We start from the raw sequence: 10,533 nt of genomic DNA on the forward strand, positions 1-10,533 counted from the left end.
AACATAATAATGTACATACTTGACAAAGATGATCAAAGGCCTGGAGACTAAAATAATGTGAAGAATGGCTGCAGGACTTTGGTTTTGCTAGTCCAAAAAAAAGAAGAAGAGTTGGGGTGACATGATAGCAGTATTCCAATACTGCCACAAAGAAGAGGGGGTCAAATTATTCTTCAAAGTACTGGAGGGAGGACAAAAAACAATGGCTGGAAACTAATCAAAGAGAGAAGTAACCTAGAATTAAGATGAAATTTCCTAACAGTGAGGACAATTAACCCGTGGAACAGAAATCATGGATGCTCCATCACTAGAAGTTTTTAAGAAGAGTCAAGACAGTCACTTATCTGAAATAGTATAGGTTCTCCTGCTTGAGCAGGGGGCTGGACTAGGAGACCTCCAAGGTCCCTTCCAGCTCATTCATTCTGTTGTATGAAATGCTCATTGCAATAAATATGGGAGATTTTTTTTAAAATCTGGAGATCACAATTTCTGCAGTCTTTTGGCTGCTTCTGAAGTCTTCACTAAGTTTCCATAATGCCTTCAAATTCTTACACTCCATAATATTTTCATACAGGGACCTTAAATGATAACTTCACAGGTACCCACATGTTAAATCCCAGGAAATCATAAACTGGTACCAAAATCTGGTACAATGCTGATGGCATTTTAAAATGAAAAGACTACATCAGTTTTCTGATATTGGGTATCTATAAGTTTATGTGGAATTCATGTGCAGAGGTAATTTTACTTAAATCCAAGAAAATGAATTCAGCATTCCAAGAAATCAAAATGAGAACAACATAAAATAAAATTCAAAATTGCAATAAATCTATCAGACTTGTTAAAATGCATGGGAGAATTTGTAAAGACCAACAACTGTAAAAAAGTTTGCCATATTTTTGCACTATAAAACACTCCAGACCATGAGACGCACCTAGCTTTTGAGGAGGAAAACAAGAAAAAAAATCTGCCTCCCAGGAGTTTGCCTCCTTGCAGGAAACAGCCAACAGCCTGTTTAGCTTCAGCACAGCTTGATTTAGCACAAGCAGCTGATTGGCAGTTGGATAAGCCTCCTGGAATACCATTGATCGGCTGTTCCAGGCTGTGGGGATCACTGCTGCCCATTGTCACCATCGCCACCCATCACCTCCGCGACCTATCGCTGCTCCGCATGCCCCATTTTTGGCATCTGCGTGCTCCATTTTCAGCCCATTCTAGGTGGTGAGGATTGCTGCCACCATCTGGAATGGGCCAAAAACAGGATGTGCGAAGGCCAAAAATGGGGTGCGTGAAGGCCAAAAACAGGATGCACGGGCTGAAAATGAGCCACGCAGAGGCAGCAATAGGCAATGGTGATCTCTGCAGCCTGAAACAGCTGATCATTGGGAGGCCAATCCAACCAACAAACAGCTGCTTGTGTTAATCAGGCTGTGCTGAGGCTGCCCAGGCTGTTTGCTGCAAGGAGACAAATTGCTGGGAAGCAGAGGTTGAAGGGTGGGGGCTGGTGGGTAGGCAGGGTTTCAGCAACATTCGCTCTACAAAGCACACAGACATTTCCACTCACTTTTTTGGGGGGGAGAAGTGGGTCTTACAGTGCAAAAAATATGGTATATACCTGACACATGCATAAAATGACACATTTAAATAATTAACATGTTGTCTCATTCTGAAACATGTTGTAGCTTTATTCATTTACAAAATGTGATTCAATTTAATTTGTCTTTAAGAATTTGTCTAGAAGAATGAGTCAGTAGCTTTGACAGATTTAGTCAGTCAAAAGAAAAGTGATGCTAACAGCCATCTTTCTATTTCTTTCAAAAATCTTGAATGACTTGAATCATCTGAATTACACTTGTTGCATAAACAGATCAAAACAAAGGTATGTTTAAATGAATAAATTAATCATAAGGTCCTAGCACTTTATGATCTGTACAAATAACTGGAATGGATGTTTATTGTATTTTCCTTAATTCCCTTTCCATACTTACTATGAAGACAGACAATTTAAATGTGTATGATTCTAACAGTTCCTTGAAAGCATTTTAGAAAGCCTGAAATAATGAGGAAAGTTCCCTGATCTCTTTCTAAAAAAAAAAAAGTATATTCCAAAATTTAGAATTGATTGTTGTACACTAGATGTCATTCAGATCATTAATGCAATGATCATTCACTTTGTTAATCCCTCTCCCTGTTCTTTTTAATCACCTGTCAGAAAATTCACTTGTCAACAGTGAGGAAGCCTTGGTTTATATCTTGTTTTCCTTCTTGACTTTTGGGTATTTTGCTTGTTTTTGCATAATAAATACCCCAAATAAGGGTTTTAAAGCTTTTGTGTTATGATTTTTTTATCAATATTATTGATAAAATACTAATACTATTACTATATGTTATTGTTATTGTTCTTGTGTGGATTATTTCAAATGAACCAAGACAGACATCTATTGTACACTTTTCAAAAGGATTATCTTAACCATGTGAAAACACAGACTTAAACAATTTTTTATTTTATAATATATATCAACATAACAAATCCTTCTTTAGTCTCCTAAGATTGCTACCAGGTCACATGTTCCTTCCTAATCATATCATGACAATTTTCCATATCCTTCACCTTTAGCCTTGCTCTGTTATATTCACAGAAACTTCTTGTTCTGTTCAGCTCCAGAGTCAGTACCATATTTCATCTTTTCATTGGATGTACTTATATAACATTACATAAGACTATGTGATGCAGGAGGAATTAATTTATTTACTTGATTTATACATTAAACCTAACTATACTTGCAATCTGTACACATAAAAAGATGGTCATAATATGTAGCCAGGAAAGATAAATAATTGAAATAACTCCTGTCTTTAAAACAATACAAATCCTGAGGCGGAGCTGGCGTCGCGACGATACGGCATGCGATCTTGGAGGTCTGAGATCACTGCCGATATCTTTGGTCCTGGACAATCCTATCGGATCTAAACCGTCCCGAAGAGACCGTGAAAGTGAAGAGAGCATCCTGTCGATCCCAGGGACATCGCAAAATCCCTGGTAGATCCAGGAGAAGCTCTTCTTGCCAGCGGCAAAGAGGCAGCCATTAAAGCTGCTGAAGTTGGGACAGCTCCGAAACGGAAGAGAACAGAAAGAGAGAGTGTGCTGGTTTGGTGAGAACTTTTTCTTTATTCTAAGATCTAAAAGGACACCCTAAGGAAAAGAAAGAATCTGTAAAAGTTTTGACAGAAGTGATTAAGTGGCGATTTTAAATAGGAATGTCAAAGTAATGTTTTTTTCTCATTGCTGGATTTTCTATACATGAAACTACATTTTGAAACTGGACTGGTTTTTATTTTTTCATCTATTTTTTTCTACTTTTTGATTTTGTAACTATTTTAGACTAGAGACTCCCATTTAGCTATTTCTTTTTTAAAAATATCTTTTTCTTTTTTTATTAATTCTTATTGCATTTTGCTTGGAAAAGGAGGGGGAAAGTGAAAGCAAAGAAACCCTGCCAACTAGAGGCTTGGAAATAAAGATAAGACAAAGATCTTGACAAAGAATATGCTATCAAGACAAAAGGAAGAACTGGCAGACCTATTGAAAATTCAGGTCACGAATAAGATTAAGTACTTGGGGACATACTTGACAGCAAGATGCAGTACACTAAAAGAAAATAATTATATCAAACTTAAACAGCAGATAGCACTAGATTTGGCAAAATGGGAAAATTTACAACTGTCATTAATAGGGAGAATATCAACAATCAAGATGAATATATTACCCAGAATTTTATATTTGTTTCAAACAATTCCAATTAGGCTTGGAAAAGACTACTTTGAAGATTTAAATAAAATTGTGTTGAAATTTATATGGCAAGGTAAGAAAGCGAGAATAAAGTTAAAACTTTTGCAAGATGCCAGAATAAGAGGAGGATTTGGTTTGCCTAATTGGGAGTTGTATTACTAAGCTACAAATTTGATGTGGGTTAAGGAATGGATAACATTAAGAAATACTAGACTGTTGACATTAGAAGGGCATGATCTGTTGTTGGGGTGGCATGCTTTTCTATGGTATAAAGGAACTAAAAACAGGGGTACTTTAGAAAACATTTTATATGGGAGTCTCTGTGGTTAAACTGGGAGAAGATTAAAAGACAACGTTATTTGAAAATCCAGTCTGGCAATCGACTATTGAAGCATTTTCTTATCCTATAATATACAAAAAGGAACAAACAGATATGATGAAATATTGAATGAAAAGGGTAAACTTAAATCTATGCAAAAATTAGAGGAACAAGGTATAAAGATGAATTGGTTTTCATATGCACAAATACATTCAAGATATGATAAAGATTTTAAAATAGATGGTTTCTATGATAAACTGACTGATTTAGATAAGATTTTGACAGGTACTGATGAAAAGGTGATTGAAAAATTGTATGGATATTTATTAGAAATTAAACTAGAAGAAGAACAAGTTAAAGAAACTATGATTGCTTGGGGGAAGAATTTTGGATATGGGATTGATCTAGAGAAATGGCAAAAATTGTGGTCTCAAAATTATAAAATGACAATGTCAACAGCATATAAAGAAAATTTGTATAAGATGTTTTACAGGTGGCATTTTCCCCCGACAAGAATAACAAGAACGTTCAAGAATAAATCCGAAAAATGTTGGAAATGTCATCAGACACCTGGCTCATATTACCATATGTGGTGGACTTGTGCGGATGCTAAAAAATACTGGACTAAAATCCACACGTGGTTGGAAAAAAATGACAAAAAAGCATATAGACTTGAAACCAGAGATATTTTAATTGGAAATTTTACCTGAAATATATAGTCAAGATTTGAAATACCTGATTGTAAATGTATTAACAGTGGCTAGGATTGTATTTGCTAAAAACTTGAAAAATGAGAAAATACCATCACAGGAGGAAATTATTAAGAAAATATTGGAATGTGCTGAAATGAACAGATTGACATTTGAAATTAGAGAACAGGATGATAAACAATTTTATAAAGTTTGGAATCTATTCTATCAATGGTTAGACAATAAAGTATAGTAACGAAATATGTAGACTTTTAGAAAATACTAAATATATAAAGATGTATTCCTTTCTTATTATATCTACAAAATGTTTTTAGGATAGATTTGGGATGATAATATGAATTGTCACAAAACAAATTAAGTAAAATATGATTATTTTCCAAAGCATGAATGAATAAAAGTATAGTCAAATGATTGATTAATAATGATACCAATGTATTTAATATTGGATTGAAAATATGAGACCATATACAATGTAATTGTAATTGAAGACTACGAAATGGAAGCACAAAACAATTTGTAAACCAACCGGCACACTGTATGTACATATATGGAAGATGGCCTGATGTTTTTATGTTTTGTTTGTTTATGTTTGTTTTAAAAACCAATAAATAATTTTTAAAAAATAATAATACAAATCCTATTTATTAGCAGCCATTGTCAAAGAATAACTTTTGCAATAAAGATCTTCTAGATATTATTAAAAGGTTCAAAAGAAAATGGTGGTCACAGCTTTTAACTGAATAAGAAGATATTGGGAAGTACCCAACTGGCAGGGAAAGAGGATCAAATGCAGAGAAAGCCTAGAATTAGTCATTGCAAAATGTAAAGGGGCCAGAATAAGACCTTCCTGAATTCATGGAGCCTTATCTAATTGTTCCCAACTGGAAGACTGGGAGATTCCTGGCAGAAAATAATAAAGTACTTAGCTTGAATTCTGCGTGTGTGGATCTAGTTATTCGTGCCTGACTGAAAATAAAAACAAAAAATGTCAAAAAATGTAAGCTATTGCCTGCTTACAAGGTTTAAATTTCAAAAAATGACAAGGTGTTGTCATTTTCAAATAAGAAGTTAACACAAGAATCCAACTTTTTAGGTACACATATTGTTAATCTGACCCATCACTGAACATGTTAAATTAGTGCTGGTTTTTCAATTTCCTTGGTTTAGAAGGTGCTGTAACTTTGTGTTGTGTACATTTTTTCTCCTTTTATAGCATCTTTCCAAATGAATATCTATGAATTAAGAAAACACTTCTCTTCCTTGCTTCTCAACTGCTGGAATTCCTTGACCTCTTGAACAATATTTTTATTAATGTCTGGTTAAATACATTCTTGCCAATTTTTCATAGGGCTATGTGTCCTTTACAAAAGCAGGGAGACATTTTTCCGTGACATTTGGAAATAATAGCAAACAGGTTTAAAACTTTGAAGAAAAAAGAGCTTATATTAAATGTATTAAGAAAACTTCCACTGACTTTTTAAAAAAATAATTTTGGCAATAGCTTCATGAATCTGCAAGCGGGATTTCATATGCTATCATTATTGCTGCAACAACAATGAAATATCATGCCATCATGTCATTTAGTTACACATTGTCTATCAGATGGTGTAATGGTATGTGTGCATGACCTTGGGAGATGGGAAGCAGAGATGCTGCCTAGAGAGTGATCACATAAGAGAGGGCAGAGCTCATAGCTACACAACAGGTAGAAAAATAGGCTTTAAAAGCACCTCTCCTCCAAGTTCTCAGACTGTAAAGGAGATGGCAGGAGATTTCAAACTTACAAGATTCTATTAATGTATTGTAATGTAATGTATTCTTAATAAATAAGTAGTTCATCTGGTCATGTTTCCCATCTGGTCTACCTGGGAAGGCTGACAGATGGACATCTCAGAGCCTCCCATGAGCAGCTTGCCAGACTTTATACCAACATTATGGGGTTTTTTGGCACATAACAAAATAGACTGGGGCTCAGCTTTTTTCCATCTCCTTGATATGCTCAGACAATTGTTTATCACTGACTAAGAGTTTTTAAAAAGTCAGTTAATTTGTATGATTGTAAAACCACAGATCAGACCAAACCTTGTACAAGAGCTCATCTGAGATAATCAAAGTGTCATGAAATCTCAGGTAAGAATAGTTACCTCCCACAAAATTTCATTAATATTCCCCAGGAGCCACCAAGCTTTCAAATGCTTAGATTTTATTTATTTAATGAAGGGAGGCATGAGCTTTCTTGGGATTCTGAAAATGCCACATTCTTTTAATTAACTTCATTTTGCTTAAAAAACAAATCAAACCACAGATACAGGTGAAAAATGTATTACTTAGCAATAAATAATAAAACATACAATAAAAACAATACCAAGAATAAAAGACAGGCAATTAAAATGTTAAAATATCACAGCAGAATTAACAAATGTATTAAAAAGATCTAACAACAAACCAAGATTCAAGCAACAATTTTTGGATGTATGGGATAAGCAAAAAGAATTTTGCCTATTATGTTTTTCAAAAAGGATGATTCTTTCCCAAATTAAAGTCAAGTTTTCTAGTATATCCCAACATCTCCCATTTTTATGTCAATTTTTTCATAACAATTTTCCATAATTTTAAGTGCTTCCTTCCAATTTTATTAGATCTACATAAATATTATATTTCCTCAGTTAATTCCTCAGTCATATATCATTTGTTAAAGTTCTTGTAAAAAATAGCAAGCCGAGATCTTCTAGTGTTTTTAGTAGGTAGGATCTCCACTTTTTCTATATCTTTGTATAATGTCAATACCTCTAATCTGAAAATAGCTGTTAGAGGTCTAATAATTAATAATTTACTTTCTTATTCTAGTACATAATCTCTTTTCCAAGAGAAGACATTAAAAACCAGGCTAAACTTAAATATTGCTTCCTTTCTTCTTTTGGTTCTTGTATAAATTTAAATTTAGATGCATTTGGCCATGTTCTTTTCTTCTCATTTGAGATAGTCTTATTAACATTTTCCAACTGGCCTCCTACATTTGTATAGCCAATTTGTAATTCCATGTATGGGTTTTCATTGCTTTTATAATCACTTTTTCCATTGCTGCTATAATTTGGTTTTTTCTTTTTTTAATTTTTCTTTTCTTGGGTGTATAGCATTTATGTTTGATGTAAAAAGTTTTCATTTCTTTCATTTCTCTTCAATTATCAATAAAATATCAAAATCATTGTTTGCTATCAATTTGCTTTCCTTAGTGATCAACATTAGTAACAAATAAACTCTGGGGATAACTAAAGTTACAACAATCTGAATTTGTATTTCAAGGAACAGGACAGTCTGTTTCCTTTTCTGACTCTAACCTCTAGATTTTCTAATACTTTAACCACTTACTAGCTTCCAGTAGTAACACTGTATTTTGCCCACCACTATTTTTTTTCCCAAAATCATGAAGGAGGAAGTTTCTTCTTTTCTTTTTCTCCTTCTATTTCTCTTACTAAAAGTGCTTTTTCAAAAAGCAATTGGACTTTCTTGCTCCCTCCACCCATTTTGGAGATGTTTCATTTCTCATCTAAGAAGTTTCTTCAGTTCTGAATAATTCTTGGATAAGATATCTTCAAATAATAATAATTTAAAAAAGGAAGTTTACTTGCCTTTGAAAAAGCGCCTTTGGGACAACCATGACCTGGATGACTGAGAATCTCCATAGACTCTTTTTCTTTCTACTTTTTTTCTTTTTCACATCCCACCTTTTTTCCTGTTTTTTCCTGTTTTTATTTTTTGTAAGTTGCATTGACTTTTATTCTTTTCATGTATAATTCTTAGTAAAATTACTTGGGGAAAAAAACACAAAATAGAATTTAAAGCCGATGTATATGAAGCCAAATGTGACATTCAGCTATGTTGATATCATAGTATGACTATAATTATTCAGAAGACAATTCTGCTTCTTTCTATTCCTTCCCGCCTCTTTGCAACTATAGATAATTAACAAGTGAAGATAGAGTTCAAAGGTGGAAATAAAATACAACATTTTAAACCTCCAGAGCTTATACAAAGTATGTTGCTTACCGTGCCACATTATTGATTCCTGAAATAGACTAAAAATAAGGAAAGCTTATATTTGTACATTTAAAAAAAGGAAATATTCATATAGTTTTTAATATTATCAGTCTGCAAGCTGAAAGAGATTATCACCAGCATACTAGCAGCTGTTTCTAAAAGATATCGCACTGAGAAGATTATAAGGAGATAGTTACATTAGTTCACATGCCCTCTGTGTTTATTCCAATAATGAGGGGGGTAGATGTGAAATCAGTTTACTGCAGTCAATGAGGGTAACAATTTTCTTGCCGATAACCTTCTCTGAGCTGTAGAACCAGTGATGCACAGCTGCAAGAAGAATGGTGGAGGGTTGTTTCTGCATTTGATGGATGGTTGGAGTTTTAACCTTAGCTCATTCCTTCCCTACAGATTCTGAGATGTGAGTCCAATTTGTTTTGTTTGAGCAATGAGAGGCTGAACCAGAGCATGAGTGCAACAATACTTTATTTTACAATAAGGGCTGACCGTGCTTGCCAAGCCTGGAACTGGCTCGCAGCAATCAGCAACGGTTGGACCCCGCAGCCTGCATTTATAGCTGGCTGCTGGGGAGAGCCAACCAATGGGAATGGGGAATAACGCCCACGTAAAGTGAGGGACCTGAGTGAGAACTCCTTGAGTCCTCAGGACATAACACCCCTTCCCCCAGATGCGAACATGCATAGTCCTTGAGGTAGACGGGGGTTTGTGTTGGCGCCCGGAACGGCGCAACTCGGGAACATTGTCTGTCTGTTCAGTACCAGCCTGTGATGGTCGAGCCGGCATAGTGTCGCCAACACTCTCTCTGGACTGGGCATCCTCGGGAAACACCGGGTTGGTTACTGGGGTCGAGCTCTCGTGGGTTGGATCAGGCTGGTCAACTCTCTGGGCGCTGTTGTCCGAGTTTGGGCTGACCGGAACGACCGCTGGTGCAGACTGGTCGCTGGGCACGATGTGGCTGGGCGGCGGATGAGGCGGCTCCCCTTCGACTGGAGACTCTGGACTCTTGTTGGCAAGGGTGCTGAGGCGCCTTCTAAGCTGGTCTATATGTCTCCTCCAGACGCGACCATCCTCCAGCCTGACTCTATACGATCTCGGCCCGGTGATGGCGATGACCTCGCCAGGAATCCAAAGTGGGTCCCAGCGAAATTCCTTGCGAATATCGGTTCCTGTAACAAAAATTGTCTAACCCCGACGTAGAAGCGAGGGGAGAGTCAGGGCAGTATTGTGGGTGCAATCTGTCCAATACAGTCCTCAGGCGCCGGCCCATCAGAAGTTCCGCTGGGGACTTATTGGTGACTGCACAGGGGGTTGAGTGTTGGCTCATCAGGAACCGTGCGAGTTTGTGGTGCCAGTCATCCCTGCCAAACCTAGCGAGGGCCTCTTTGGTGGTCCTGAGCGGCCCTTTCAGCCAACCCATTACTGGCAGGGTGAAATGGGGCTGTGAAAATGTGGCGAATGCCCAGGTTGGCAGCAAACGGCTGAATTCTACTGATGTGAACTGTGGGCCATTATCGGAGACAATGGAGTCGGGTAGTCCATGTGTAACGAACAGGCGTGTTAACACGTTGGTGATTGCTAGTGTGGTGGTCGTGGATAGCTGCGCCACGTCTATCCATTTGGAATAAGCGTCCACGACCACTAGGAACATCTTTCCA

The sequence above is a fragment of the Pseudonaja textilis genome, chromosome 5, assembly GCF_049901715.1.
Source record: "Pseudonaja textilis isolate UNSWEBS1 chromosome 5, rPseTex1.2, whole genome shotgun sequence".
Classification (NCBI taxonomy): Eukaryota; Metazoa; Chordata; class Lepidosauria; order Squamata; family Elapidae; genus Pseudonaja; species Pseudonaja textilis.